Below are 25,846 nucleotides of genomic sequence, written 5' to 3' on the forward strand. Positions count from 1 at the left end.
TGTAAACGAATCTTGGAAAAGTATAATAATATCCACATGTTTATTCACATTGTTTTCTCTGTAAGCTTCACCTGGGAAAACTACGACTTCGACAGTGAAGGGCAGTGGCCAGATACTCCCCAAGGTTTGCAGTCTTCGAGTATGTGCGCAAGTTATGTCTGTCAGTGCGGCTCCCTGAGAGATGGTTTGGAATTTGGATGTATGGTGCCATTTTGTAAAATACAGAATCATACCCCTAAACAAACAAGACTATGGCAAGAAGCTTCCTCCCTACAGTCGGCATCTCGGCTGGCGTTTTCTCCAAACCAAAACAAATGATCAAACCATGAAAGAGGAATGGTCTCTAAATCATGTTTAAACCACAGCTCATCTGCGCTTAGAAACCGGAACTTGTCACACCCTCTGCAAAAATCCCTGTTGAATACATCCTGCTGTTGTCATTTCCCAGGAACGGTGTGGGCCATGCGGCATTTTTACTTTCCCTCAAATTTGCCTTGTATTCAGACCATCAACATGGTGATTCATAAGGTGCTGAAAAGGCATCCACAATATGTAAAACTCAGAATTAAACAATACGTCTACAATGAAACGACATGGCTTTGGCCTACATGTAGCAAGGTTGTGACTATAAAGCATTTCAGAAAGTACCCACAGGAACCTGGATTTAGGAAAGGGTTATAGCAGAAGCCGAACGCACGTCCGATGATTAGTAAACCCATGGCAAGTAGAGGGAAGTTGCCTTAAAACCTGGGCTCTTCTGGGATTTGAACCCAGGACCTCTCGCACTCGAAGCGAGCGTCATAGCCCTATATAAAGCAGCCAAAAAACAAGTCACCAGTTTCACCAACTCAATTCAAGCATTACTGTTCTTTGTAAAGGCTGGGCTCGTCCGGGATTTGAACCCGGGACCTCTCGCACCCTAAGCGAGAATCATACCCCTAGACCAACGAGCCAGCAGATGCCATCTTTTGGCACAGCAGTCAGTATCCCAGCTAGCTCAGTCCTTAATGCATCACAAACGGTCAAACCCATCAAAGACTAAAGAGGTGATTCTCTGCCTCTCCTATTAACAGGATCAAAACATGTATGGTCTCTGTAAATGAATCCTGGAAAAGTATAATAATATCCACATGTTTATTCACATTGTTTTCTCTGTAAGCTTCACCTGGGAAAACTACGACTTCGACAGTGAAGGGCAGTGGCCAGATACTCCCCAAGGTTTGCAGTCTGCGAGTATGTGCGCAAGTTATGTCTGTCTGTGAGGCTCCCTGAGAGATGGTTTGGAATTTGGATGTATGGTGCCATTTTGTAAAATACAGAATCATAACCCTAAACAAACAAGACTATGGCAAGAAGCTTCCTCCCTACAGTCGGCATCTCGGCTGGCGTTTTCTCCAAACCAAAACAAATGATCAAACCATGAAAGAGGAATGGTCTCTAAATCATGTTTAAACCACAGCTCATCTGCGCTTAGAAACCGGAACTTGTCACACCCTCTGCAAAAATCCCTGTTGAATACATCCTGCTGTTGTCATTTCCCAGGAACGGTGTGGGCCATGCGGCATTTTTACTTTCCCTCAAGTTTGCCTTGTATTCAGACCATCAACATGGTGATTCATAGGGTGCTGAAAAGGCATCCAGAATATGTAAAACTCAGAATTAAACAATACGTCTACAATGAAACGACATGGCTTTGGCCTACATGTAGCAAGGTTGTGACTATAAAGCATTTCAGAAAGTACCCACAGGAACCTGGATTTAGGAAAGGGTTATAGCAGAAGCCGAACGCACGTCCGATGATTAGTAAACCCATGGCAAGTAGAGGGAAGTTGCCTTAAAACCTGGGCTCTTCTGGGATTTGAACCCAGGACCTCTCGCACTCGAAGCGAGAGTCATAGCCCTATATAAAGCAGCCAAAAAACAAGTCACCAGTTTCACCAACTCAATTCAGTTTTTCTTGTTGACAAGAGTGTAGGAGAAACCACTCAATTCAAGCATTACTGTTCTTTGTAAAGGCTGGGCTCGTCCGGGATTTGAACCCGGGACCTCTCGCACCCTAAGCGAGAATCATACCCCTAGACCAACGAGCCAGCAGATGCCATCTTTTGGCACAGCAGTCAGTATCCCAGCTAGCTCAGTCCTTAATGCATCACAAACGGTCAAACCCATCAAAGACTAAAGAGGTGATTCTCTGCCTCTCCTATTAACAGGATCAAAACATGTATGGTCTCTGTAAATGAATCCTGGAAAAGTATAATAATATCCACATGTTTATTCACATTGTTTTCTCTGTAAGCTTCACCTGGGAAAACTACGATTTCGACAGTGAAGAGCAGTGGCCAGATACTCCCCAAGGTTTGCAGTCTGCGAGTATGTGCGCAAGTTATGTCTGTCTGTGTGGCTCCCTGAGAGATGGTTTGGAATTTGGATGTATGGTGCCATTTTGTAAAATACAGAATCATAACCCTAAACAAACAAGACTATGGCAAGAAGCTTCCTCCCTACAGTCGGCATCTCGGCCGGCGTTTTCTCCAAACCAAAACAAATGATCAAACCATGAAAGAGGAATGGTCTCTAAATCATGTTTAAACCACAGCTCATCTGCGCTTAGAAACCGGAACTTGTCACACCCTCTGCAAAAATCCCTGTTGAATACATCCTGCTGTTGTCATTTCCCAGGAACGGTGTGGGCCATGCGGCATTTTTACTTTCCCTCAAATTTGCCTTGTATTCAGACCATCAACATGGTGATTCATAAGGTGCTGAAAAGGCATCCAGAATATGTAAAACTCAGAATTAAACAATATGTCTACAATGAAACGACATGGCTTTGGCCTACATGTAGCAAGGTTGTGACTATAAAGCATTTCAGAAAATACCCACAGGAACCTGGATTTAGGAAAGGGTTATAGCAGAAGCCGAACAGCACGTCCGATGATTAGTAAACCCATGGCAAGTAGAGGGAAGTTGCCTTAAAACCTGGGCTCTTCTGGGATTTGAACCCAGGACCTCTCGCACTCGAAGCGAGAGTCATAGCCCTATATAAAGCAGCCAAAAAACAAGTCACCAGTTTCACCAACTCAATTCATTTTTTCTTGTTGACAAGAGTGTAGGAGAAACCACTCAATTCAAGCATTACTGTTCTTTGTAAAGGCTGGGCTCGTCCGGGATTTGAACCCGGGACCTCTCGCACCCTAAGCGAGAATCATACCCCTAGACCAACGAGCCAGCAGATGCCATCTTTTGGCACAGCAGTCAGTATCCCAGCTAGCTCAGTCCTTAATGCATCACAAACGGTCAAACCCATCAAAGACTAAAGAGGTGATTCTCTGCCTCTCCTATTAACAGGATCAAAACATGTATGGTCTCTGTAAACGAATCCTGGAAAAGTCTAATAATATCCACATGTTTATTCACATTGTTTTCTCTGTAAGCTTCACCTGGGAAAACTACGACTTCGACAGTGAAGGGCAGTGGCCAGATTCTCCCCATGGTTTACAGTCTGTGAGTATGTGCGCAAGTTATGTCTGTCTGTGAGGCTCCCTGAGAGATGGTTTGGAAATTGGATGTATGGTGCCATTTTGTAAAATACAGAATCATAACCCTAAACAAACAAGACTATGGCAAGAAGCTTCCTCCCTACAGTCGGCATCTCGGCTGGCGTTTTCTCCAAACCAAAACGAATGATCAAACCATGAAAGAGGAATGGTCTCTAAATCATGTTTAGACCAAAGCTCATCTGGGCTTAGAAACCAGACAAGAGTGTAGGAGAAACCACTCAACTCAAGCATTACTGTTCTTTGTAAAGGCTGGGCTCGTCCGGGATTTGAACCTGGGACCTCTCGCACCCTAAGCTAGAATCATGACCCTAGAACAACGAGCCAGCAGATGCCATTTTTTGTCACAGCAGTCAATATCCCAGCTAGCTCAGTCCTTAATGCATCACAAACGGTCAAACCCATCAAAGACTAAAGAGGTGATTCTCTGCCTCTCCTATTAACAGGATCAAAACATGTATGGTCTCTGTAAACGAATCCTGGAAAAGTATAATAATATCCACATGTTTATTCACATTGTTTTCTCTGTAAGCTTCACCTGGGAAAACTACGACTTCGACAGTGAAGGGCAGTGGCCAGATACTCCCCAAGGTTTGCAGTCTGCGAGTATGTGCGCAAGTTATGTCTGTCTGTGCGGCTCCCTGAGAGATGGTTTGGAATTTGGATGTATGGTGCCATTTTGTAAAATACAGAATCATAACCCTAAACAAACAAGACTATGGCAAGAAGCTTCCTCCCTACAGTCGGCATCTCGGCTGGCGTTTTCTCCAAACCAAAACAAATGATCAAACCATGAAAGAGGAATGGTCTCTAAATCATGTTTAAACCACAGCTCATCTGCGCTTAGAAACCGGAACTTGTCACACCCTCTGCAAAAATCCCTGTTGAATACATCCTGCTGTTGTCATTTCCCAGGAACGGTGTGGGCCATGCGGCATTTTTACTTTCCCTCAAGTTTGCCTTGTATTCAGACCATCAACATGGTGATTCATAAGGTGCTGAAAAGGCATCCACAATATGTAAAACTCAGAATTAAACAATACGTCTACAATGAAACGACATGGCTTTGGCCTACATGTAGCAAGGTTGTGACTATAAAGCATTTCAGAAAATACCCACAGGAACCTGGATTTAGGAAAGGGTTATAGCAGAAGCCGAACGCACGTCCGATGATTAGTAAACCCATGGCAAGTAGAGGGAAGTTGCCTTAAAACCTGGGCTCTTCTGGGATTTGAACCCAGGACCTCTCGCACTCGAAGCGAGAGTCATAGCCCTATATAAAGCAGCCAAAAAACAAGTCACCAGTTTCACCAACTCAATTCATTTTTTCTTGTTGACAAGAGTGTAGGAGAAACCACTCAATTCAAGCATTACTGTTCTTTGTAAAGGCTGGGCTCGTCCGGGATTTGAACCCGGGACCTCTCGCACCCTAAGCGAGAATCATACCCCTAGACCAACGAGCCAGCAGATGCCATCTTTTGGCACAGCAGTCAGTATCCCAGCTAGCTCAGTCCTTAATGCATCACAAACGGTCAAACCCATCAAAGACTAAAGAGGTGATTCTCTGCCTCTCCTATTAACAGGATCAAAACATGTATGGTCTCTGTAAACGAATCTTGGAAAAGTATAATAATATCCACATGTTTATTCACATTGTTTTCTCTGTAAGCTTCACCTGGGAAAACTACGACTTCGACAGTGAAGGGCAGTGGCCAGATACTCCCCAAGGTTTGCAGTCTGCGAGTATGTGCGCAAGTTATGTCTGTCTGTGCGGCTCCCTGAGAGATGGTTTGGAATTTGGATGTATGGTGCCATTTTGTAAAATACAGAATCATAACCCTAAACAAACAAGACTATGGCAAGAAGCTTCCTCCCTACAGTCGGCATCTCGGCTGGCGTTTTCTCCAAACCAAAACAAATGATCAAACCATGAAAGAGGAATGGTCTCTAAATCATGTTTAAACCACAGCTCATCTGCGCTTAGAAACCGGAACTTGTCACACCCTCTGCAAAAATCCCTGTTGAATACATCCTGCTGTTGTCATTTCCCAGGAACGGTGTGGGCCATGCGGCATTTTTACTTTCCCTCAAATTTGCCTTGTATTCAGACCATCAACATGGTGATTCATAAGGTGCTGAAAAGGCATCCACAATATGTAAAACTCAGAATTAAACAATACGTCTACAATGAAACGACATGGCTTTGGCCTACATGTAGCAAGGTTGCGACTATAAAGCATTTCAGAAAAATACCCACAGGAACCTGGATTTAGGAAAGGGTTATAGCAGAAGCCGAACAGCACGTCCGATGATTAGTAAACCCATGGCAAGTAGAGGGAAGTTGCCTTAAAACCTGGGCTCTTCTGGGATTTGAACCCAGGACCTCTCGCACTCGAAGCGAGAGTCATAGCCCTATATAAAGCAGCCAAAAAACAAGTCACCAGTTTCACCAACTCAATTCATTTTTTCTTGTTGACAAGAGTGTAGGAGAAACCACTCAATTCAAGCATTACTGTTCTTTGTAAAGGCTGGGCTCGTCCGGGATTTGAACCCGGGACCTCTCGCACCCTAAGCGAGAATCATACCCCTAGACCAACGAGCCAGCAGATGCCATCTTTTGGCACAGCAGTCAGTATCCCAGCTAGCTCAGTCCTTAATGCATCACAAACGGTCAAACCCATCAAAGACTAAAGAGGTGATTCTCTGCCTCTCCTATTAACAGGATCAAAACATGTATGGTCTCTGTAAACGAATCTTGGAAAAGTATAATAATATCCACATGTTTATTCACATTGTTTTCTCTGTAAGCTTCACCTGGGAAAACTACGACTTCGACAGTGAAGGGCAGTGGCCAGATACTCCCCAAGGTTTGCAGTCTGCGAGTATGTGCGCAAGTTATGTCTGTCTGTGAGGCTCCCTGAGAGATGGTTTGGAATTTGGATGTATGGTGCCATTTTGTAAAATACAGAATCATAACCCTAAACAAACAAGACTATGGCAAGAAGCTTCCTCCCTACAGTCGGCATCTCGGCTGGCGTTTTCTCCAAACCAAAACAAATGATCAAACCATGAAAGAGGAATGGTCTCTAAATCATGTTTAAACCACAGCTCATCTGCGCTTAGAAACCGAAACTTGTCACACCCTCTGCAAAAATCCCTGTTGAATACATCCTGCTGTTGTCATTTCCCAGGAACGGTGTGGGCCATGCGGCATTTTTACTTTCCCTCAAGTTTGCCTTGTATTCAGACCATCAACATGGTGATTCATAAGGTGCTGAAAAGGCATCCACAATATGTAAAACTCAGAATTAAACAATACGTCTACAATGAAACGACATGGCTTTGGCCTACATGTAGCAAGGTTGTGACTATAAAGCATTTCAGAAAGTACCCACAGGAACCTGGATTTAGGAAAGGGTTATAGCAGAAGCCGAACGCACGTCCGATGATTAGTAAACCCATGGCAAGTAGAGGGAAGTTGCCTTAAAACCTGGGCTCTTCTGGGATTTGAACCCAGGACCTCTCGCACTCGAAGCGAGCGTCATAGCCCTATATAAAGCAGCCAAAAAACAAGTCACCAGTTTCACCAACTCAATTCAGTTTTTCTTGTTGACAAGAGTGTAGGAGAAACCACTCAATTCAAGCATTACTGTTTTTTGTAAAGGCTGGGCTCGTCCGGGATTTGAACCCGGGACCTCTCGCACCCTAAGCGAGAATCATACCCCTAGACCAACGAGCCAGCAGATGCCATCTTTTGGCACAGCAGTCAGTATCCCAGCTAGCTCAGTCCTTAATGCATCACAAACGGTCAAACCCATCAAAGACTAAAGAGCTGATTCTCTGCCTCTCCTATTAACAGGATCAAAACATGTATGGTCTCTGTAAACGAATCCTGGAAAAGTATAATAATATCCACATGTTTATTCACATTGTTTTCTCTGTAAGCTTCACCTGGGAAAACTACGACTTCGACAGTGAAGGGCAGTGGCCAGATACTCCCCAAGGTTTGCAGTCTGCGAGTATGTGCGCAAGTTATGTCTGTCTGTGAGGCTCCCTGAGAGATGGTTTGGAATTTGGATGTATGGTGCCATTTTGTAAAATACAGAATCATAACCCTAAACAAACAAGACTATGGCAAGAAGCTTCCTCCCTACAGTCGGCATCTCGGCTGGCGTTTTCTCCAAACCAAAACAAATGATCAAACCATGAAAGAGGAATGGTCTCTAAATCATGTTTAAACCACAGCTCATCTGCGCTTAGAAACCGGAACTTGTCACACCCTCTGCAAAATCCCTGTTGAATACATCCTGCTGTTGTCATTTCCCAGGAACGGTGTGGGCCATGCGGCATTTTTACTTTCCCTCAAGTTTGCCTTGTATTCAGACCATCAACATGGTGATTCATAGGGTGCTGAAAAGGCATCCAGAATATGTAAAACTCAGAATTAAACAATACGTCTACAATGAAACGACATGGCTTTGGCCTACATGTAGCAAGGTTGTGACTATAAAGCATTTCAGAAAGTACCCACAGGAACCTGGATTTAGGAAAGGGTTATAGCAGAAGCCGAACGCACGTCCGATGATTAGTAAACCCATGGCAAGTAGAGGGAAGTTGCCTTAAAACCTGGGCTCTTCTGGGATTTGAACCCAGGACCTCTCGCACTCGAAGCGAGAGTCATAGCCCTATATAAAGCAGCCAAAAAACAAGTCACCAGTTTCACCAACTCAATTCATTTTTTCTTGTTGACAAGAGTGTAGGAGAAACCACTCAATTCAAGCATTACTGTTCTTTGTAAAGGCTGGGCTCGTCCGGGATTTGAACCCGGGACCTCTCGCACCCTAAGCGAGAATCATACCCCTAGACCAACGAGCCAGCAGATGCCATCTTTTGGCACAGCAGTCAGTATCCCAGCTAGCTCAGTCCTTAATGCATCACAAACGGTCAAACCCATCAAAGACTAAAGAGGTGATTCTCTGCCTCTCCTATTAACAGGATCAAAACATGTATGGTCTCTGTAAATGAATCTTGGAAAAGTATAATAATATCCACATGTTTATTCACATTGTTTTCTCTGTAAGCTTCACCTGGGAAAACTACGACTTCGACAGTGAAGGGCAGTGGCCAGATACTCCCCAAGGTTTGCAGTCTGCGAGTATGTGCGCAAGTTATGTCTGTCTGTGAGGCTCCCTGAGAGATGGTTTGGAATTTGGATGTATGGTGCCATTTTGTAAAATACAGAATCTTAACCCTAAACAAACAAGACTATGGCAAGAAGCTTCCTCCCTACAGTCAGCATCACGGCTGGCGTTTTCTCCAAACCAAAACAAATGATCAAACCATGAAAGAGGAATGGTCTCTAAATCATGTTTAAACCACAGCTCATCTGCGCTTAGAAACCGGAACTTGTCACACCCTCTGCAAAAATCCCTGTTGAATACATCCTGCTGTTGTCATTTCCCAGGAACGGTGTGGGCCATGCGGCATTTTTACTTTCCCTCAAGTTTGCCTTGTATTCAGACCATCAACATGGTGATTCATAAGGTGCTGAAAAGGCATCCACAATATGTAAAACTCAGAATTAAACAATACGTCTACAATGAAACGACATGGCTTTGGCCTACATGTAGCAAGGTTGTGACTATAAAGCATTTCAGAAAGTACCCACAGGAACCTGGATTTAGGAAAGGGTTATAGCAGAAGCCGAACGCACGTCCGATGATTAGTAAACCCATGGCAAGTAGAGGGAAGTTGCCTTAAAACCTGGGCTCTTCTGGGATTTGAACCCAGGACCTCTCGCACTCGAAGCGAGAGTCATAGCCCTATATAAAGCAGCCAAAAAACAAGTCACCAGTTTCACCAACTCAATTCATTTTTTCTTGTTGACAAGAGTGTAGGAGAAACCACTCAATTCAAGCATTACTGTTCTTTGTAAAGGCTGGGCTCGTCCGGGATTTGAACCCGGGACCTCTCGCACCCTAAGCGAGAATCATACCCCTAGACCAACGAGCCAGCAGATGCCATCTTTTGGCACAGCAGTCAGTATCCCAGCTAGCTCAGTCCTTAATGCATCACAAAGGGTCAAACCCATCAAAGACTAAAGAGGTGATTCTCTGCCTCTCCTAGTAACAGGATCGAAACATATATGGTCTCTGTAAACGAATCCTGGAAAAGTATAATAATATCCACATGTTTATTCACATTGTTTTCTCTGTAAGCTTCACCTGGGAAAACTACGACTTCGACAGTGAAGGGCAGTGGCCAGATACTCCCCAAGGTTTGCAGTCTGCGAGTATGTGCGCAAGTTATGTCTGTCTGTGCGGCTCCCTGAGAGATGGTTTGGAATTTGGATGTATGGTGCCATTTTGTAAAATACAGAATCATACCCCTAAACAAACAAGACTATGGCAAGAAGCTTCCTCCCTACAGTCGGCATCTCGGCTGGCGTTTTCTCCAAACCAAAACAAATGATCAAACCATGAAAGAGGAATGGTCTCTAAATCATGTTTAAACCACAGCTCATCTGCGCTTAGAAACCGGAACTTGTCACAACCTCTGCAAAAATCCCTGTTGAATACATCCTGCTGTTGTCATTTCCCAGGAACTGTGTGGGCCATGCGGCATTTTTACTTTCCCTCAAGTTTGCCTTGTATTCAGACCATCAACATGGTGATTCATAAGGTGCTGAAAAGGCATCCACACTATGTAAAACTCAGAATTAAACAAATACGTCTACAATGAAACGACATGGCTTTGGCCTACATGTAGGAGAAACCACTCAATTCAAGCATTACTGTTCTTTGTAAAGGCTGGGCTCGTCCGGGATTTGAACCCGGGACCTCTCGCACCCTAAGCGAGAATCATACCCCTAGACCAACGAGCCAGCAGATGCCATCTTTTGGCACAGCAGTCAATATCCCAGCTAGCTCAGTCCTTAATGCATCACAAAGGGTCAAACCCATCAAAGACTAAAGAGGTGATTCTCTGCCTCTCCTAGTAACAGGATCAAAACATGTATGGTCTCTGTAAACGAATCCTGGAAAAGTATAATAATATCCACATGTTTATTCACATTGTTTTCTCTGTAAGCTTCACCTGGGAAAACTACGACTTCGACAGTGAAGAGCAGTGGCCAGATACTCCCCAAGGTTTGCAGTCTGCGAGTATGTGCGCAAGTTATGTCTGTCTGTGAGGCTCCCTGAGAGATGGTTTGGAATTTGGATGTATGGTGCCATTTTGTAAAATACAGAATCATACCCCTAAACAAACAAGACTATGGCAAGAAGCTTCCTCCCTACAGTCGGCATCTCGGCTGGCGTTTTCTCCAAACCAAAACAAATGATCAAACCATGAAAGAGGAATGGTCTCTAAATCATGTTTAAACCACAGCTCATCTGCGCTTAGAAACCGGAACTTGTCACACCCTCTGCAAAAATCCCTGTTGAATACATCCTGCTGTTGTCATTTCCCAGGAACGGTGTGGGCCATGCGGCATTTTTACTTTCCCTCAAGTTTGCCTTGTATTCAGACCATCAACATGGTGATTCATAAGGTGCTGAAAAGGCATCCACAATATGTAAAACTCAGAATTAAACAAATACGTCTACAATGAAACGACATGGCTTTGGCCTACATGTAGCAAGGTTGTGACTATAAAGCATTTCAGAAAGTACCCACAGGAACCTGGATTTAGGAAAGGGTTATAGCAGAAGCCGAACGCACGTCCGATGATTAGTAAACCCATGGCAAGTAGAGGGAAGTTGCCTTAAAACCTGGGCTCTTCTGGGATTTGAACCCAGGACCTCTCGCACTCGAAGCGAGAGTCATAGCCCTATATAAAGCAACCAAAAAACAAGTCACCAGTTTCACCAACTCAATTCATTTTTTCTTGTTGACAAGAGTGTAGGAGAAACCACTCAATTCAAGCATTACTGTTCTTTGTAAAGGCTGGGCTCGTCCGGGATTTGAACCCGGGACCTCTCGCACCCTAAGCGAGAATCATACCCCTAGACCAACGAGCCAGCAGATGCCATCTTTTGGCACAGCAGTCAGTATCCCAGCTAGCTCAGTCCTTAATGCATCACAAACGGTCAAACCCATCAAAGACTAAAGAGCTGATTCTCTGCCTCTCCTATTAACAGGATCAAAACATGTATGGTCTCTGTAAACGAATCCTGGAAAAGTATAATAATATCCACATGTTTATTCACATTGTTTTCTCTGTAAGCTTCACCTGGGAAAACTACGACTTCGACAGTGAAGGGCAGTGGCCAGATACTCCCCAAGGTTTGCAGTCTGCGAGTATGTGCGCAAGTTATGTCTGTCTGTGTGGCTCCCTGAGAGATGGTTTGGAATTTGGATGTATGGTGCCATTTTGTAAAATACAGAATCATACCCCTAAACAAACAAGACTATGGCAAGAAGCTTCCTCCCTACAGTCGACATCTCGGCTGGCGTTTTCTCCAAACCAAAACAAATGATCAAACCATGAAAGAGGAATGGTCTCTAAATCATGTTTAAACCACAGCTCATCTGCGCTTAGAAACCGGAACTTGTCACACCCTCTGCAAAAATCCCTGTTGAATACATCCTGCTGTTGTCATTTCCCAGGAACGGTGTGGGCCATGCGGCATTTTTACTTTCCCTCAAGTTTGCCTTGTATTCAGACCATCAACATGGTGATTCATAGGGTGCTGAAAAGGCATGCAGTATATGTAAAACTCAGAATTAAACAATACGTCTACAATGAAACGACATGGCTTTGGCTTATATGTAGGAGAAACCACTCAATTCAAGCATTACTGTTCTTTGTAAAGGCTGGGCTCGTCCGGGATTTGAACCCGGGACCTCTCGCACCCTAAGCGAGAATCATACCCCTAGACCAACGAGCCAGCAGATGCCATCTTTTGGCACAGCAGTCAGTATCCCAGCTAGCTCAGTCCTTAATGCATCACAAACGGTCAAACCCATCAAAGACTAAAGAGGTGATTCTCTGCCTCTCCTATTAACAGGATCAAAACATGTATGGTCTCTGTAAACGAATCCTGGAAAAGTATAATAATATCCACATGTTTATTCACATTGTTTTCTCTGTAAGCTTCACCTGGGAAAACTACGACTTCGACAGTGAAGGGCAGTGGCCAGATACTCCCCAAGGTTTGCAGTCTGCGAGTATGTGCGCAAGTTATGTCTGTCTGTGAGGCTCCCTGAGAGATGGTTTGGAATTTGGATGTATGGTGCCATTTTGTAAAATACAGAATCATAACCCTAAACAAACAAGACTATGGCAAGAAGCTTCCTCCCTACAGTCGGCATCTCGGCTGGCGTTTTCTCCAAACCAAAACAAATGATCAAACCATGAAAGAGGAATGGTCTCTAAATCATGTTTAAACCACAGCTCATCTGCGCTTAGAAACCGGAACTTGTCACAACCTCTGCAAAAATCCCTGTTGAATACATCCTGCTGTTGTCATTTCCCAGGAACGGTGTGGGCCATGCGGCATTTTTACTTTCCCTCAAGTTTGCCTTGTATTCAGACCATCAACATGGTGATTCATAAGGTGCTGAAAAGGCATCCAGAATATGTAAAACTCAGAATTAAACAATACGTCTACAATGAAACGACATGGCTTTGGCCTACATGTAGCAAGGTTGTGACTATAAAGCATTTCAGAAAATACCCACAGGAACCTGGATTTAGGAAAGGGTTATAGCAGAAGCCGAACACACGTCCGATGATTAGTAAACCCATGGCAAGTAGAGGGAAGTTGCCTTAAAACCTGGGCTCTTCTGGGATTTGAACCCAGGACCTCTCGCACTCGAAGCGAGAGTCATAGCCCTATATAAAGCAGCCAAAAAACAAGTCACCAGTTTCACCAACTCAATTCATTTTTTCTTGTTGACAAGAGTGTAGGAGAAACCACTCAATTCAAGCATTACTGTTCTTTGTAAAGGCTGGGCTCGTCCGGGATTTGAACCCGGGACCTCTCGCACCCTAAGCGAGAATCATACCCCTAGACCAACGAGCCAGCAGATGCCATCTTTTGGCACAGCAGTCAGTATCCCAGCTAGCTCAGTCCTTAATGCATCACAAAGGGTCAAACCCATCAAAGACTAAAGAGGTGATTCTCTGCCTCTCCTAGTAACAGGATCAAAACATGTATGGTCTCTGTAAACGAATCCTGGAAAAGTATAATAATATCCACATGTTTATTCACATTGTTTTCTCTGTAAGCTTCACCTGGGAAAACTACGACTTCGACAGTGAAGGGCAGTGGCCAGATACTCCCCAAGGTTTGCAGTCTGCGAGTATTTGTGCAAGTTATGTCTGTCTGTGAGGCTCCCTGAGAGATGGTTTGGAATTTGGACGTATGGTGCCATTTTGTAAAATACAGAATCATAACCCTAAACAAACAAGACTATGGCAAGAAGCTTCCTCCCTACAGTCGGCATCTCGGCTGGCGTTTTCTCCAAACCAAAACAAATGATCAAACCATGAAAGAGGAATGGTCTCTAAATCATGTTTAAACCACAGCTCATCTGGGCTTAGAAACCGGAACTTGTCACACCCTCTGCAAAAATCCCTGTTGAATACATCCTGCTGTTGTCATTTCCCAGGAACGGTGTGGGCCATGCGGCATTTTTACTTTCCCTCAAGTTTGCCTTGTATTCAGACCATCAACATGGTGATTCATAAGGTGCTGAAAAGGCATCCAGAATATGTAAAACTCAGAATTAAACAATACGTCTACAATGAAACGACATGGCTTTGGCCTACATGTAGCAAGGTTGTGACTATAAAGCATTTCAGAAAATACCCACAGGAACCTGGATTTAGGAAAGGGTTATAGCAGAAGCCGAACACACGTCCGATGATTAGTAAACCCATGGCAAGTAGAGGGAAGTTGCCTTAAAACCTGGGCTCTTCTGGGATTTGAACCCAGGACCTCTCGCACTCGAAGCGAGAGTCATAGCCCTATATAAAGCAGCCAAAAAACAAGTCACCAGTTTCACCAACTCAATTCAGTTTTTCTTGTTGACAAGAGTGTAGGAGAAACCACTCAATTCAAGCATTACTGTTCTTTGTAAAGGCTGGGCTCGTCCGGGATTTGAACCCGGGACCTCTCGCACCCTAAGCGAGAATCATACCCCTAGACCAACGAGCCAGCCGATGCCATCTTTTGGCACAGCAGTCAGTATCCCAGCTAGCTCAGTCCTTAATGCATCACAAATGGTCAAACCCATCAAAGACTAAAGAGCTGATTCTCTGCCTCTCCTATTAACAGGATCAAAACATGTATGGTCTCTGTAAACGAATCCTGGAAAAGTATAATAATAGCCACATGTTTATTCACATTGTTTTCTCTGTAAGCTTCACCTGGGAAAACTACGACTTCGACAGTGAAGAGCAGTGGCCAGATACTCCCCAAGGTTTGCAGTCTGCGAGTATGTGCGCAAGTTATGTCTGTCTGTGCGGCTCCCTGAGAGATGGTTTGGAATTTGGATGTATGGTGCCATTTTGTAAAATACAGAATCATACCCCTAAACAAACAAGACTATGGCAAGAAGCTTCCTCCCTACAGTCGGCATCTCGGCTGGCGTTTTCTCCAAACCAAAACAAATGATCAAACCATGAAAGAGGAATGGTCTCTAAATCATGTTTAAACCACAGCTCATCTGCGCTTAGAAACCGGAACTTGTCACACCCTCTGCAAAAATCCCTGTTGAATACATCCTGCTGTTGTCATTTCCCAGGAACGGTGTGGGCCATGCGGCATTTTTACTTTCCCTCAAGTTTGCCTTGTATTCAGACCATCAACATGGTGATTCATAAGGTGCTGAAAAGGCATCCAGAATATGTAAAACTCAGAATTAAACAATACGTCTACAATGAAACGACATGGCTTTGGCCTACATGTAGCAAGGTTGCGACTATAAAGCATTTCAGAAAATACCCACAGGAACCTGGATTTAGGAAAGGGTTATAGCAGAAGCCGAACACACGTCCGATGATTAGTAAACCCATGGCAAGTAGAGGGAAGTTGCCTTAAAACCTGGGCTCTTCTGGGATTTGAACCCAGGACCTCTCGCACTCGAAGCGAGAGTCATAGCCCTATATAAAGCAGCCAAAAAACAAGTCACCAGTTTCACCAACTCAATTCATTTTTTCTTGTTGACAAGAGTGTAGGAGAAACCACTCAATTCAAGCATTACTGTTCTTTGTAAAGGCTGGGCTCGTCCGGGATTTGAACCCGGGACCTCTCGCACCCTAAGCGAGAATCATACCCCTAGACCAACGAGCCAGCAGATGCCATCTTTTGGCACAGCAGTCAGTATCCCAGCTAGCTCAGTCCTTAATGCATCACAAACGGTCAAACCCATCAAAGACTAAAGAGCTGATTCTCTGCCTCTCCTATTAACAGGATCAAAACATGTATGGTCTCTGTAAACGAATCCTGGAAAAGTATAATAATATCCACATGTTTATTCACATTGTTTTCTCTGTAAGCTTCACCTGGGAAAACTACGACTTCGACAGTGAAGGGCAGTGGCCAGATACTCCCCAAGGTTTGCAGTCTGCGAGTATGTGCGCAAGTTATGTCTGTCTGTGCGGCTCCCTGAGAGATGGTTTGGAATTTGGATGTATGGTGCCATTTTGTAAAATACAGAATCATACCCCTAAACAAACAAGACTATGGCAAGAAGCTTCCTCCCTACAGTCGGCATCTCGGCTGGCGTTTTCTCCAAACCAAAACAAATGATCAAACCATGAAAGAGGAATGGTCTCTAAATCATGTTTAAACCACAGCTCATCTGGGCTTAGAAACCGGAACTTGTCACAACCTCTGCAAAAATCCCTGTTGAATACATCCTGCTGGTGTCATTTCCCAGGAACGGTGTGGGCCATGCGGCATTTTTACTTTCCCTCAAGTTTGCCTTGTATTCAGACCATCAACATGGTGATTCATAAGGTGCTGAAAAGGCATCCAGAATATGTAAAACTCAGAATTAAACAATACGTCTACAATGAAACGACATGGCTTTGGCCTACATGTAGCAAGGTTGTGACTATAAAGCATTTCAGAAAATACCCACAGGAACCTGGATTTAGGAAAGGGTTATAGCAGAAGCCGAACACACGTCCGATGATTAGTAAACCCATGGCAAGTAGAGGGAAGTTGCCTTAAAACCTGGGCTCTTCTGGGATTTGAACCCAGGACCTCTCGCACTCGAAGCGAGAGTCATAGCCCTATATAAAGCAGCCAAAAAACAAGTCACCAGTTTCACCAACTCAATTCATTTTTTCTTGTTGACAAGAGTGTAGGAGAAACCACTCAATTCAAGCATTACTGTTCTTTGTAAAGGCTGGGCTCGTCCGGGATTTGAACCCGGGACCTCTCGCACCCTAAGCGAGAATCATACCCCTAGACCAACGAGCCAGCAGATGCCATCTTTTGGCACAGCAGTCAGTATCCCAGCTAGCTCAGTCCTTAATGCATCACAAATGGTCAAACCCATCAAAGACTAAAGAGCTGATTCTCTGCCTCTCCTATTAACAGGATCAAAACATGTATGGTCTCTGTAAACGAATCCTGGAAAAGTATAATAATAGCCACATGTTTATTCACATTGTTTTCTCTGTAAGCTTCACCTGGGAAAACTACGACTTCGACAGTGAAGAGCAGTGGCCAGATACTCCCCAAGGTTTGCAGTCTGCGAGTATGTGCGCAAGTTATGTCTGTCTGTGAGGCTCCCTGAGAGATGGTTTGGAAATTGGACGTATGGTGCCATTTTGTAAAATACAGAATCATAACCCTAAACAAACAAGACTATGGCAAGAAGCTTCCTCCATACAGTCGGCATCTCGGCAAAACAAATGATCAAACCATGAAAGAGGAATGGTCTCTAAATCATGTTTAAACCCAAGCTCATCTGGGCTTAGAAACCAGACAAGCGTGTAGGAGAAACCACTCAATTCAAGCATTACTGTTCTTTGTAAAGGCTGGGCTCGTCCGGGATTTGAACCCGGGACCTCTCGCACCCTAAGCGAGAATCATACTCCTAGACCAACGAGCCAGCAGATGCCATCTTTTGGCACAGCAGTCAATATCCCAGCTAGCTCAGTCCTTAATGCAACACAAAGGGTCAAACCCATCAAAGACTAAAGAGGTGATTCTCTGCCTCTCCTAGTAACAGGATCAAAACATGTATGGCCTCTGTAAACGAATCCTGGAAAAGTCTAATAATATCCACATGTTTATTCACATTGTTTTCTCTGTAAGCTTCACTTGGGAAAACTACGACTTCAACAGTGAAGAGCAGTGGCCAGATACTCCCCAAGGTTTGCAGTCTGCGAGTATGTGCGCAAGTTGTGTCTGTCTGTGAGGCTCCCTGAGAGATGGTTTGGAATTTGGACATATGGTGCCATTTTGCAAATTACAGAATCATACCCCTAAACAAACAAGACTATGGCAAGAAGCTTCCTCCCTACAGTCGGCATCTCGGCTGGCGTTTTCTCCAAACCAAAACAAATGATCAAACCATGAAAGAGGAATGGTCTCTAAATCATGTTTAAACCATAGCTCATCTGGGCTTAGAAACCAGACAAGAGTGTAGGAGAAACCACTCAATTCAAGCATTACTGTTCTTTGTAAAGGCTGGGCTCGTCCGGGATTTAGCCCGGGACCTCTCGCACCCTAAGCGAGAATCATACCCCTAGACCAACGAGCCAGCAGATGCCATCTTTTGTCACAGCAGTCAATATCCCAGCTAGCTCAGTCCTTAATGCATCACAAAGGGTCAAACCCATCAAAGACTAAAGAGGTGATTCTCTGCCTCTCCTAGTAAAAGGATCAAAACATGTATGGTCTCTGTAAACGAATCCTGGAAAAGTCTAATAATATCCACATGTTTTTTCACATTGTTTTCTCTGTAAGCTTCACCTGGGAAAACTACGACTTCGACAGTGAAGGGCAGTGGCCAGATTCTCCCCATGGTTTACAGTCTGCGAGTATGTGCGCAAGTTATGTCAGTCTGTGAGGCTCCCTGAGAGATGGTTTGGAAATTGGACGTATGGTGCCATTTTGTAAAATACAGAATCATAACCCTAAACAAACAAGACTATGGCAAGAAGCTTCCTCCCTACAGTCGGCATCTCGGCTGGCGTTTTCTCCAAACCAAAACAAATGATCAAACCATGAAAGAGGAATGGTCTCTAAATCATGTTTAAACCAAAGCTCATCTGGGCTTAAAAACCAGACAAGAGTGTAGGAGAAACCACTCAATTCAAGCATTACTGTTCTTTGTAAAGGCTGGGCTCGTCTGGGATTTGAACCCGGGCCCTCTCGCACCCTAAGTGAGAATCATACCCCTAGACCAACGAGCCAGCAGATACCATCTTTTGTCACAGCAGTCAATATCCCAGCTAGCTCAGTCCTTAGTGCATCACAAAGGGTCAAACCCATCAAAGACTAAAGAGGTGATTCTCTGCCTCTCCTAGTAACAGGATAAAAAACATGTATGGTCTCTGTAAACGAATCCTGGAAAAGTCTAATAATATCCACATGTTTATTCACATTGTTTTCTCTGTAAGCTTCACCTGGGAAAACTACGACTTCGACAGTGAAGGGCAGTGGCCAGATACTCCCCAAGGTTTGCAGTCTGCGAGTATGTGTGCAAGTTATGTCTGTCTGTGAGGCTCCCTGAGAGATGGTTTGGAATTTGGACGTATGGTGCCATTTTGTAAAATACAGAATCAATACCCTAAACAAACAAGACTATGGCAAGAAGCTTCCTCCCTACAGTCGGCATCTTGGCTGGCGTTTTCTCCAAACCAAAACAAATGATCAAACCATGAAAGAGGAATGGTCTCTAAATCATGTTTAAACCACAGCTCATCTGGGCTTAGAAAACAGAACTTGTCACACCCTCTGCGCTAATCCTTGTTGAATGCATCCTGCTGTTGTCATTTCCCAGGAACGGTGTGGGCCATGCGGCATTTTTACTTTCCCTCAAGTTTGCCTTGTATTCAGACCATCAACATGGTGATTCGTAGGCATCCAGAATATGTAAAACTCAGAATTAAACAATATGCCTACAATGAAACGACATGGCTTTGGCCTACATGTAGCAAGGTTGTGACTATAAAGCATTTCAGAAAATACCCACAGGAACCTGGATTTAGGAAAGGGTTATAGCAGAAGCCGAACACACGTCCGATGATTAGTAAACCCATGGCAAGTAGAGGGAAGTTGCCTTAAAACCTGGGCTCTTCTGGGATTTGAACCCAGGACCTCTCGCACTCGAAGCGAGAGTCATAGCCCTATATAAAGCAGCCAAGAAACAAGTCACCAGTTTCACCAACTCAATTCATTTTTTCTTGTTGACAAGAGTGTAGGAGAAACCACTCATTTCAGATACCAGATACCATCTTTTGGCACAGCAGTCAATAACCCAGCTAGCTCAGTCCTTAATGCATCACAAAGGGTCAAACCCATCAAAGACTAAAGAGGTGATTCTCTGCCTCTCCTAGTAACAGGATCAAAACATGTGTGGTCTCTGTAAACGAATCCTGGAAAAGTCTAATAATATCCACATGTTTATTCACATTGTTTTCTCTGTAAGCTTCACCTGGGAAAACTACGACTTCAACAGTGAAGGGCAGTGGCCAGATTCTCCCCATGGTTTGCAGTCTGCGAGTATGTGCGCAAGTTATGTCTGTCTGTGAGGCTCCCTGAGAGATGGTTTGGAAATTGGACGTATGGTGCCATTTTGTAAAATACAGAATCATAACCCTAAACAAACAAGACTATGGCAAGAAGCTTCCTCCCTACAGTCGGCATCTCGGCAAAACAAATGATCAAACCATGAAAGAGGAATGGTCTCTAAATCATGTTTAAACCACAGCTCATCTGGGCTTAGAAACCAGACAAGCGTGTAGGAGAAACCACTCAATTCAAGCATTACTGTTCTTTGTAAAGGCTGGGCTCGTCCAGGATTTGAACCCGGGACCTCTCGCACCCTAACCGAGATACATACTCCTAGACCAACGAGCCAGCAGATGCCATCTTTTGGCACAGCAGTCAATATCCCAGCTAGCTCAGTCCTTAATGCAAAACAAAGGGTCAAACCCATCAAAGACTAAAGAGGTGATTCTCTGCCTCTCCTAGTAACAGGATCAAAACATGTATGGCCTCTGTAAACGAATCCTGGAAAAGTCTAATAATATCCACATGTTTATTCACATTGTTTTCTTTGTAAGTTTCACCTGGGAAAACTACGACTTAAACAGTGAAGAGCAGTGGCCAGATACTCCCCAAGGTTTGCAGTCTACGAGTATGTGCGCAAGTTATGTCTGTCTGTGAGGCTCCCTGAGAGATGGTTTGGAATTTGGACATATGGTGCCATTTTGCAAATTACAGAATCATACCCCTAAACAAACAAGACTATGGCAAGAAGCTTCCTCCCTACAGTCGGCATCTCGGCAAAACAAATGATCAAACCATGAAAGAGGAATGGTCTCTAAATCATGTTTAAACCAAAGCTCATCTGGGCTTAGAAACCAGACAAGCGTGTAAGAGAAACCACTCAATTCAAGCATTACTTTTCTTTGTAAAGGCTGGGCTCGTCCGGGATTTGAACCCGGGACCTCTCGCACCCTAAGCGAGAATCATACCCCTAGACCAACGAGCCAGCAGATGCCATCTTTTGTCACAGCAGTCAATATACCAGCTAGCTTATTCCTTAATGCAACACAAAGGGTCAAACCCATCAAAGATTAAAGAGCTGATTCTCTGCCTCTCCTAGTAACAGGATATAAAACATGTATGGTCTCTGTAAACGAATCCTGGAAAAGTATAATAATATCCACATGTTTATTCACATTGTTTTCTCTGTAAGCTTCACCTGGGAAAACTACGACTTCGACAGTGAAGGGCAGTGGCCAGATACTCCCCAAGGTTTGCAGTCTGCAACTATGTGCGCAAGTTATGTCTGTCTGTGAGGCTCCCTGAGAGATGGTTTGGAATTTGGACGTATGGTGCCATTTTGTAAAATACAGAATCATAACCCTAAACAAACAAGACTATGGCAAGAAGCTTCCTCCCTACAGTCGGCATCTCGGCTGGCGTTTTCTCCAAACCAAAACAAATGATCAAACCATGAAAGAGGAATGGTCTCTAAATCATGTTTAAACCACAGCTCATCTGGGCTTAGAAAACAGAACTTGTCACACCCTCTGCGCTAATCCTTGTTGAATGCATCCTGTTGTTGTCATTTCCCAGGAACGGTGTGGGCCATGCGGCAATTTTACTTTACCTCAAGTTTGCCTTGTATTCAGACCATCAACATGGTGATTCATAGGGTGCTGAAAAGGCATCCAGAATATGTAAAACTCAGAATTAAACAATATGTCTACAATGAAACGACATGGCTTTGGCCTACATGTAGCAAGGTTGTGACTATAAAGCATTTCAGAAAATACCCACAGGAACCTGGATTTAGGAAAGGGTTATAGCAGAAGCCGAACACACGTCCGATGATTAGTAAACCCATGGCAAGTAGAGGGAAGTTGCCTTAAAACCTGGGCTCTTCTGGGATTTGAACCCAGGACCTCTCGCACTCGAAGCGAGAGTCATAGCCCTATATAAAGCAGCCAAGAAACAAGTCACAACTTTCACCAACTCAATTCATTTTTTCTTGTTAACAAGAGTGTAGGAGAAACCACTCATTTCAAGCATTACTGTTCTTTGTAAAGGCTGGGCTCGTCCGGGATTTGAACCCGGGACCTCTCGCACCCTAAGCGAGAATCATACTCCTAGACCAACGAGCCAGCAGATGCCATCTTTTGGCACAGCAGTCAATATCCCAGCTAGCTCAGTCCTTAATGCAATCACAAAGGGTCAAACCCATCAAAGACTAAAGAGGTGATTCTCTGCCTCTCCTAGTAACAGGATCAAAACATGTATGGTCTCTGTAAACGAATCCTGGAAAAGTCTAATAATATCCACATGTTTATTCACATTGTTTTCTCTGTAAGCTTCACCTGGGAAAACTACGACTTCGACAGTGAAGGGCAGTGGCCAGATTCTCCCCAATGGTTTAGCAGTCTGCGAGTATGTGCGCAAGTTATGTCTGTCTGTGAGGCTCCCTGAGAGATGGTTTGGAATTTGGACGTATGGTGCCATTTTGTAAAATACAGAATCATAACCCTAAACAAACAAGACTATGGCAAGAAGCTTCCTCCCTACAGTCGGCATCTCGGCTGGCGTTTTCTCCAAACCAAAACAAATGATCAAACCATGAAAGAGGAATGGTCTCTAAATCATGTTTAAACCAAAGCTCATCTGGGCTTAGAAACCAGACAAGAGTGTAGGAGAAACCACTCAATTCAAGCATTACTGTTCTTTGTAAAGGCTGGGCTCGTCCGGGATTTGAACCCGGGACCTCTCGCACCCTAAGCGAGAATCATACCCCTAGACCAACGAGCCAGCAGATACCATCTTTTGGCACAGCAGTCAATATCCCAGCTAGCTCAGTCCTTAATGCATCACAAAGGGTCAAACCCATCAAAGAATAAAGAGGTGATTCTCTGCCTCTCCTAGTAACAGGATCAAAACATGTATGGTCTCTGTAAACGAATCCTGGAAAAGTCTAATAATATCCACATGTTTATTCACATTGTTTTCTCTGTAAGCTTCACCTGGGAAAACTATGACTTCGACAGTGAAGGGCAGTGGCCAGATTCTCCCCATGGTTTGCAGTCTGCGAGTATGTGCGCAAGTTATGTCTGTCTGTGAGGCTCCCTGCGAGATGGTTTGGAATTTGGACGTATGGTGCCATTTTGTAAAATACAGAATCATAACCCTAAACAAACAAGACTATGACAAGAAGCTTCCTCCCTACAGTCGGCATCTCGGCTGGCGTTTTCTCCAAACCAAAACAAATGATCAAACCATGAAAGAGGACTGGTCTCTAAATCATGTTTAAACCACAGCTCATCTGGGCTTAGAAAACAGAACTTGTCACACCCTCTGCGCTAATCCTTGTTGAATGCATCCTGTTGTTGTCATTTCCCAGGAACGGTGTGGGCCATGCGGCATTTTTACTTTACCTCAAGTTTGCCTTGTATTCAGACCATCAACATGGTGATTCATAGGGTGCTGAAAAGGCATCCAGAATATGTAAAACTCAGAATTAAACAATATGTCTACAATGAAACGACATGGCTTTGGCCTACATGTAGCAAGGTTGTGACTATAAAGCATTTCAGAAAATACCCACAGGAACCTGGATTTAGGAAAGGGTTATAGCAGAAGCCGAACACACGTCCGATGATTAGTAAACCCATGGCAAGTAGAGGGAAGTTGCCTTAAAACCTGGGCTCTTCTGGGATTTGAACCCAGGACCTCTCGCACTCGAAGCGAGAGTCATAGCCCTATATAAAGCAGCCAAGAAACAAGTCACAAGTTTCACCAACTCAATTCATTTTTTCTTGTTAACAAGAGTGTAGGAGAAACCATTCATGTCAAGCATTACTGTTCTTTGTAAAGGCTGGGCTCGTCCGGGATTTGAACCCGGGACCTCTCGCACTCGAAGCGAGAGTCATAGCCCTATATAAAGCAGCCAAGAAACAAGTCACAACTTCCACCAACTCAATTCATTTTTTCTTGTTAACAAGAGTGTAGGAGAAACCACTCATTTCAAGCATTACTGTTCTTTGTAAAGGCTGGGCTCGTCCGGGATTTGAACCCGGGACCTCTCGCACCCTAAGCGAGAATCATACTCCTAGACCAACGAGCCAGCAGATGCCATCTTTTGGCACAGCAGTCAATATCCCAGCTAGCTCAGTCCTTAATGCAACACAAAGGGTCAAACCCATCAAAGACTAAAGAGGTGATTCTCTGCCTCTCCTAGTAACAGGATCAAAACATGTATGGCCTCTGTAAACGAATCCTGGAAAAGTCTAATAATATCCACATGTTTATTCACATTGTTTTCTCTGTAAGCTTCACCTGGGAAAACTACGACTTCAACAGTGAAGAGCAGTGGCCAGATACTCCCCAAGGTTTGCAGTCTGCGAGTATGTGCGCAAGTTATGTCTGTCTGTGAGGCTCCCTGAGAGATGGTTTGGAATTTGGACATATGGTGCCATTTTGCAAATTACAGAATCATAACCCTAAACAAACAAGACTATGGCAAGAAGCTTCCTCCCTACAGTCGGCATCTCGGCTGGCGTTTTCTCCAAACCAAAACAAATGATCAAACCATGAAAGAGGAATGGTCTCTAAATCATGTTTAAACCAAAGCTCATCTGGGCTTAGAAACCAGACAAGAGTGTAGGAGAAACCACTCAATTCAAGCATTACTGTTCTTTGTAAAGGCTGGGCTCATCCGGGATTTGAACCCGGGACCTCTCGCACCCTAAGCGAGAATCATACCCCTAGACCAACGAGCCAGCAGATGCCATCTTTTGTCACAGCAGTCAATATACCAGCTAGCTTATTCCTTAATGCAACACAAAGGGTCAAACCCATCAAAGACTAAAGAGGTGATTCTCTGCCTCTCCTAGTAACAGGATATAAAACATGTATGGTCTCTGTAAACGAATCCTGGAAAAGTATAATAATATCCACATGTTTATTCACATTGTTTTCTCTGTAAGCTTCACCTGGGAAAACTACGACTTCGACAGTGAAGGGCAGTGGCCAGATACTCCCCAAGGTTTGCAGTCTGCGACTATGTGCGCAAGTTATGTCTGTCTGTGAGGCTCCCTGAGAGATGGTTTGGAATTTGGACGTATGGTGCCATTTTGTAAAATACAGAATCATAACCCTAAACAAACAAGACTATGGCAAGAAGCTTCCTCCCTACAGTCGGCATCTCGGCTGGCGTTTTCTCCAAACCAAAACAAATGATCAAACCATGAAAGAGGAATGGTCTCTAAATCATGTTTAAACCACAGCTCATCTGGGCTTAGAAAACAGAACTTGTCACACCCCTGCGCTAATCCTTGTTGAATGCATCCTGCTGTTGTCATTTCCCAGGAACGGTGTGGGCCATGCGGCATTTTTCCTTTACCTCAAGTTTGCCTTGTATTCAGACCATCAACATGGTGATTCGTAGGGTGCTGAAAAGGCATCCAGAATATGTAAAACTCAGAATTAAACAATATGTCTACAATGAAACGACATGGCTTTGGCCTACATGTAGCAAGGTTATGACTATAAAGCATTTCAGAAAATACCCACAGGAACCTGGATTTAGGAAAGGGTTATAGCAGAAGCCGAACA

General features: G+C 44.1%; 21 non-coding genes across 21 annotated transcripts; all 21 read right to left on the reverse strand.

Annotated features, from left to right (window-relative positions):
• Positions 1 to 881: 881 nt before the first annotated feature.
• Positions 882 to 953, reverse strand: trnap-agg. The gene has a single exon. It is a non-coding gene; the product is annotated as a tRNA-Pro (tRNA).
• A 1,065-nt stretch (positions 954 to 2,018) lies between these two features.
• Positions 2,019 to 2,090, reverse strand: trnap-agg. Its single transcript has one exon. It is a non-coding gene; the product is annotated as a tRNA-Pro (tRNA).
• Positions 2,091 to 3,156: 1,066 nt separating this feature from the next.
• Positions 3,157 to 3,228, reverse strand: trnap-agg. Its single transcript has one exon. It is a non-coding gene; the product is annotated as a tRNA-Pro (tRNA).
• A 1,720-nt stretch (positions 3,229 to 4,948) lies between these two features.
• trnap-agg lies at positions 4,949 to 5,020 on the reverse strand. Its single transcript has one exon. It is a non-coding gene; the product is annotated as a tRNA-Pro (tRNA).
• Positions 5,021 to 6,087: 1,067 nt separating this feature from the next.
• trnap-agg lies at positions 6,088 to 6,159 on the reverse strand. Its single transcript has one exon. It is a non-coding gene; the product is annotated as a tRNA-Pro (tRNA).
• Positions 6,160 to 7,224: 1,065 nt separating this feature from the next.
• trnap-agg lies at positions 7,225 to 7,296 on the reverse strand. Its single transcript has one exon. It is a non-coding gene; the product is annotated as a tRNA-Pro (tRNA).
• Positions 7,297 to 8,360: 1,064 nt separating this feature from the next.
• Positions 8,361 to 8,432, reverse strand: trnap-agg. Its single transcript has one exon. It is a non-coding gene; the product is annotated as a tRNA-Pro (tRNA).
• Positions 8,433 to 9,497: 1,065 nt separating this feature from the next.
• Positions 9,498 to 9,569, reverse strand: trnap-agg. Its single transcript has one exon. It is a non-coding gene; the product is annotated as a tRNA-Pro (tRNA).
• A 799-nt stretch (positions 9,570 to 10,368) lies between these two features.
• On the reverse strand, positions 10,369 to 10,440 carry trnap-agg. The gene has a single exon. It is a non-coding gene; the product is annotated as a tRNA-Pro (tRNA).
• Positions 10,441 to 11,506: 1,066 nt separating this feature from the next.
• trnap-agg lies at positions 11,507 to 11,578 on the reverse strand. Its single transcript has one exon. It is a non-coding gene; the product is annotated as a tRNA-Pro (tRNA).
• A 798-nt stretch (positions 11,579 to 12,376) lies between these two features.
• trnap-agg lies at positions 12,377 to 12,448 on the reverse strand. Its single transcript has one exon. It is a non-coding gene; the product is annotated as a tRNA-Pro (tRNA).
• Positions 12,449 to 13,513: 1,065 nt separating this feature from the next.
• On the reverse strand, positions 13,514 to 13,585 carry trnap-agg. Its single transcript has one exon. It is a non-coding gene; the product is annotated as a tRNA-Pro (tRNA).
• A 1,065-nt stretch (positions 13,586 to 14,650) lies between these two features.
• On the reverse strand, positions 14,651 to 14,722 carry trnap-agg. Its single transcript has one exon. It is a non-coding gene; the product is annotated as a tRNA-Pro (tRNA).
• Positions 14,723 to 15,787: 1,065 nt separating this feature from the next.
• On the reverse strand, positions 15,788 to 15,859 carry trnap-agg. Its single transcript has one exon. It is a non-coding gene; the product is annotated as a tRNA-Pro (tRNA).
• Positions 15,860 to 16,924: 1,065 nt separating this feature from the next.
• On the reverse strand, positions 16,925 to 16,996 carry trnap-agg. The gene has a single exon. It is a non-coding gene; the product is annotated as a tRNA-Pro (tRNA).
• A 565-nt stretch (positions 16,997 to 17,561) lies between these two features.
• Positions 17,562 to 17,633, reverse strand: trnap-agg. Its single transcript has one exon. It is a non-coding gene; the product is annotated as a tRNA-Pro (tRNA).
• Positions 17,634 to 21,176: 3,543 nt separating this feature from the next.
• On the reverse strand, positions 21,177 to 21,248 carry trnap-agg. The gene has a single exon. It is a non-coding gene; the product is annotated as a tRNA-Pro (tRNA).
• A 1,066-nt stretch (positions 21,249 to 22,314) lies between these two features.
• On the reverse strand, positions 22,315 to 22,386 carry trnap-agg. The gene has a single exon. It is a non-coding gene; the product is annotated as a tRNA-Pro (tRNA).
• A 586-nt stretch (positions 22,387 to 22,972) lies between these two features.
• On the reverse strand, positions 22,973 to 23,044 carry trnap-agg. The gene has a single exon. It is a non-coding gene; the product is annotated as a tRNA-Pro (tRNA).
• A 1,240-nt stretch (positions 23,045 to 24,284) lies between these two features.
• On the reverse strand, positions 24,285 to 24,356 carry trnap-agg. The gene has a single exon. It is a non-coding gene; the product is annotated as a tRNA-Pro (tRNA).
• Positions 24,357 to 24,939: 583 nt separating this feature from the next.
• trnap-agg lies at positions 24,940 to 25,011 on the reverse strand. Its single transcript has one exon. It is a non-coding gene; the product is annotated as a tRNA-Pro (tRNA).
• Between the last annotated feature and the right edge of the window lie 835 nt (positions 25,012 to 25,846).

Source organism: Pygocentrus nattereri, chromosome 16 (genome assembly GCF_015220715.1).
Source record: "Pygocentrus nattereri isolate fPygNat1 chromosome 16, fPygNat1.pri, whole genome shotgun sequence".
NCBI lineage: Eukaryota > Metazoa > Chordata > Actinopteri > Characiformes > Serrasalmidae > Pygocentrus > Pygocentrus nattereri.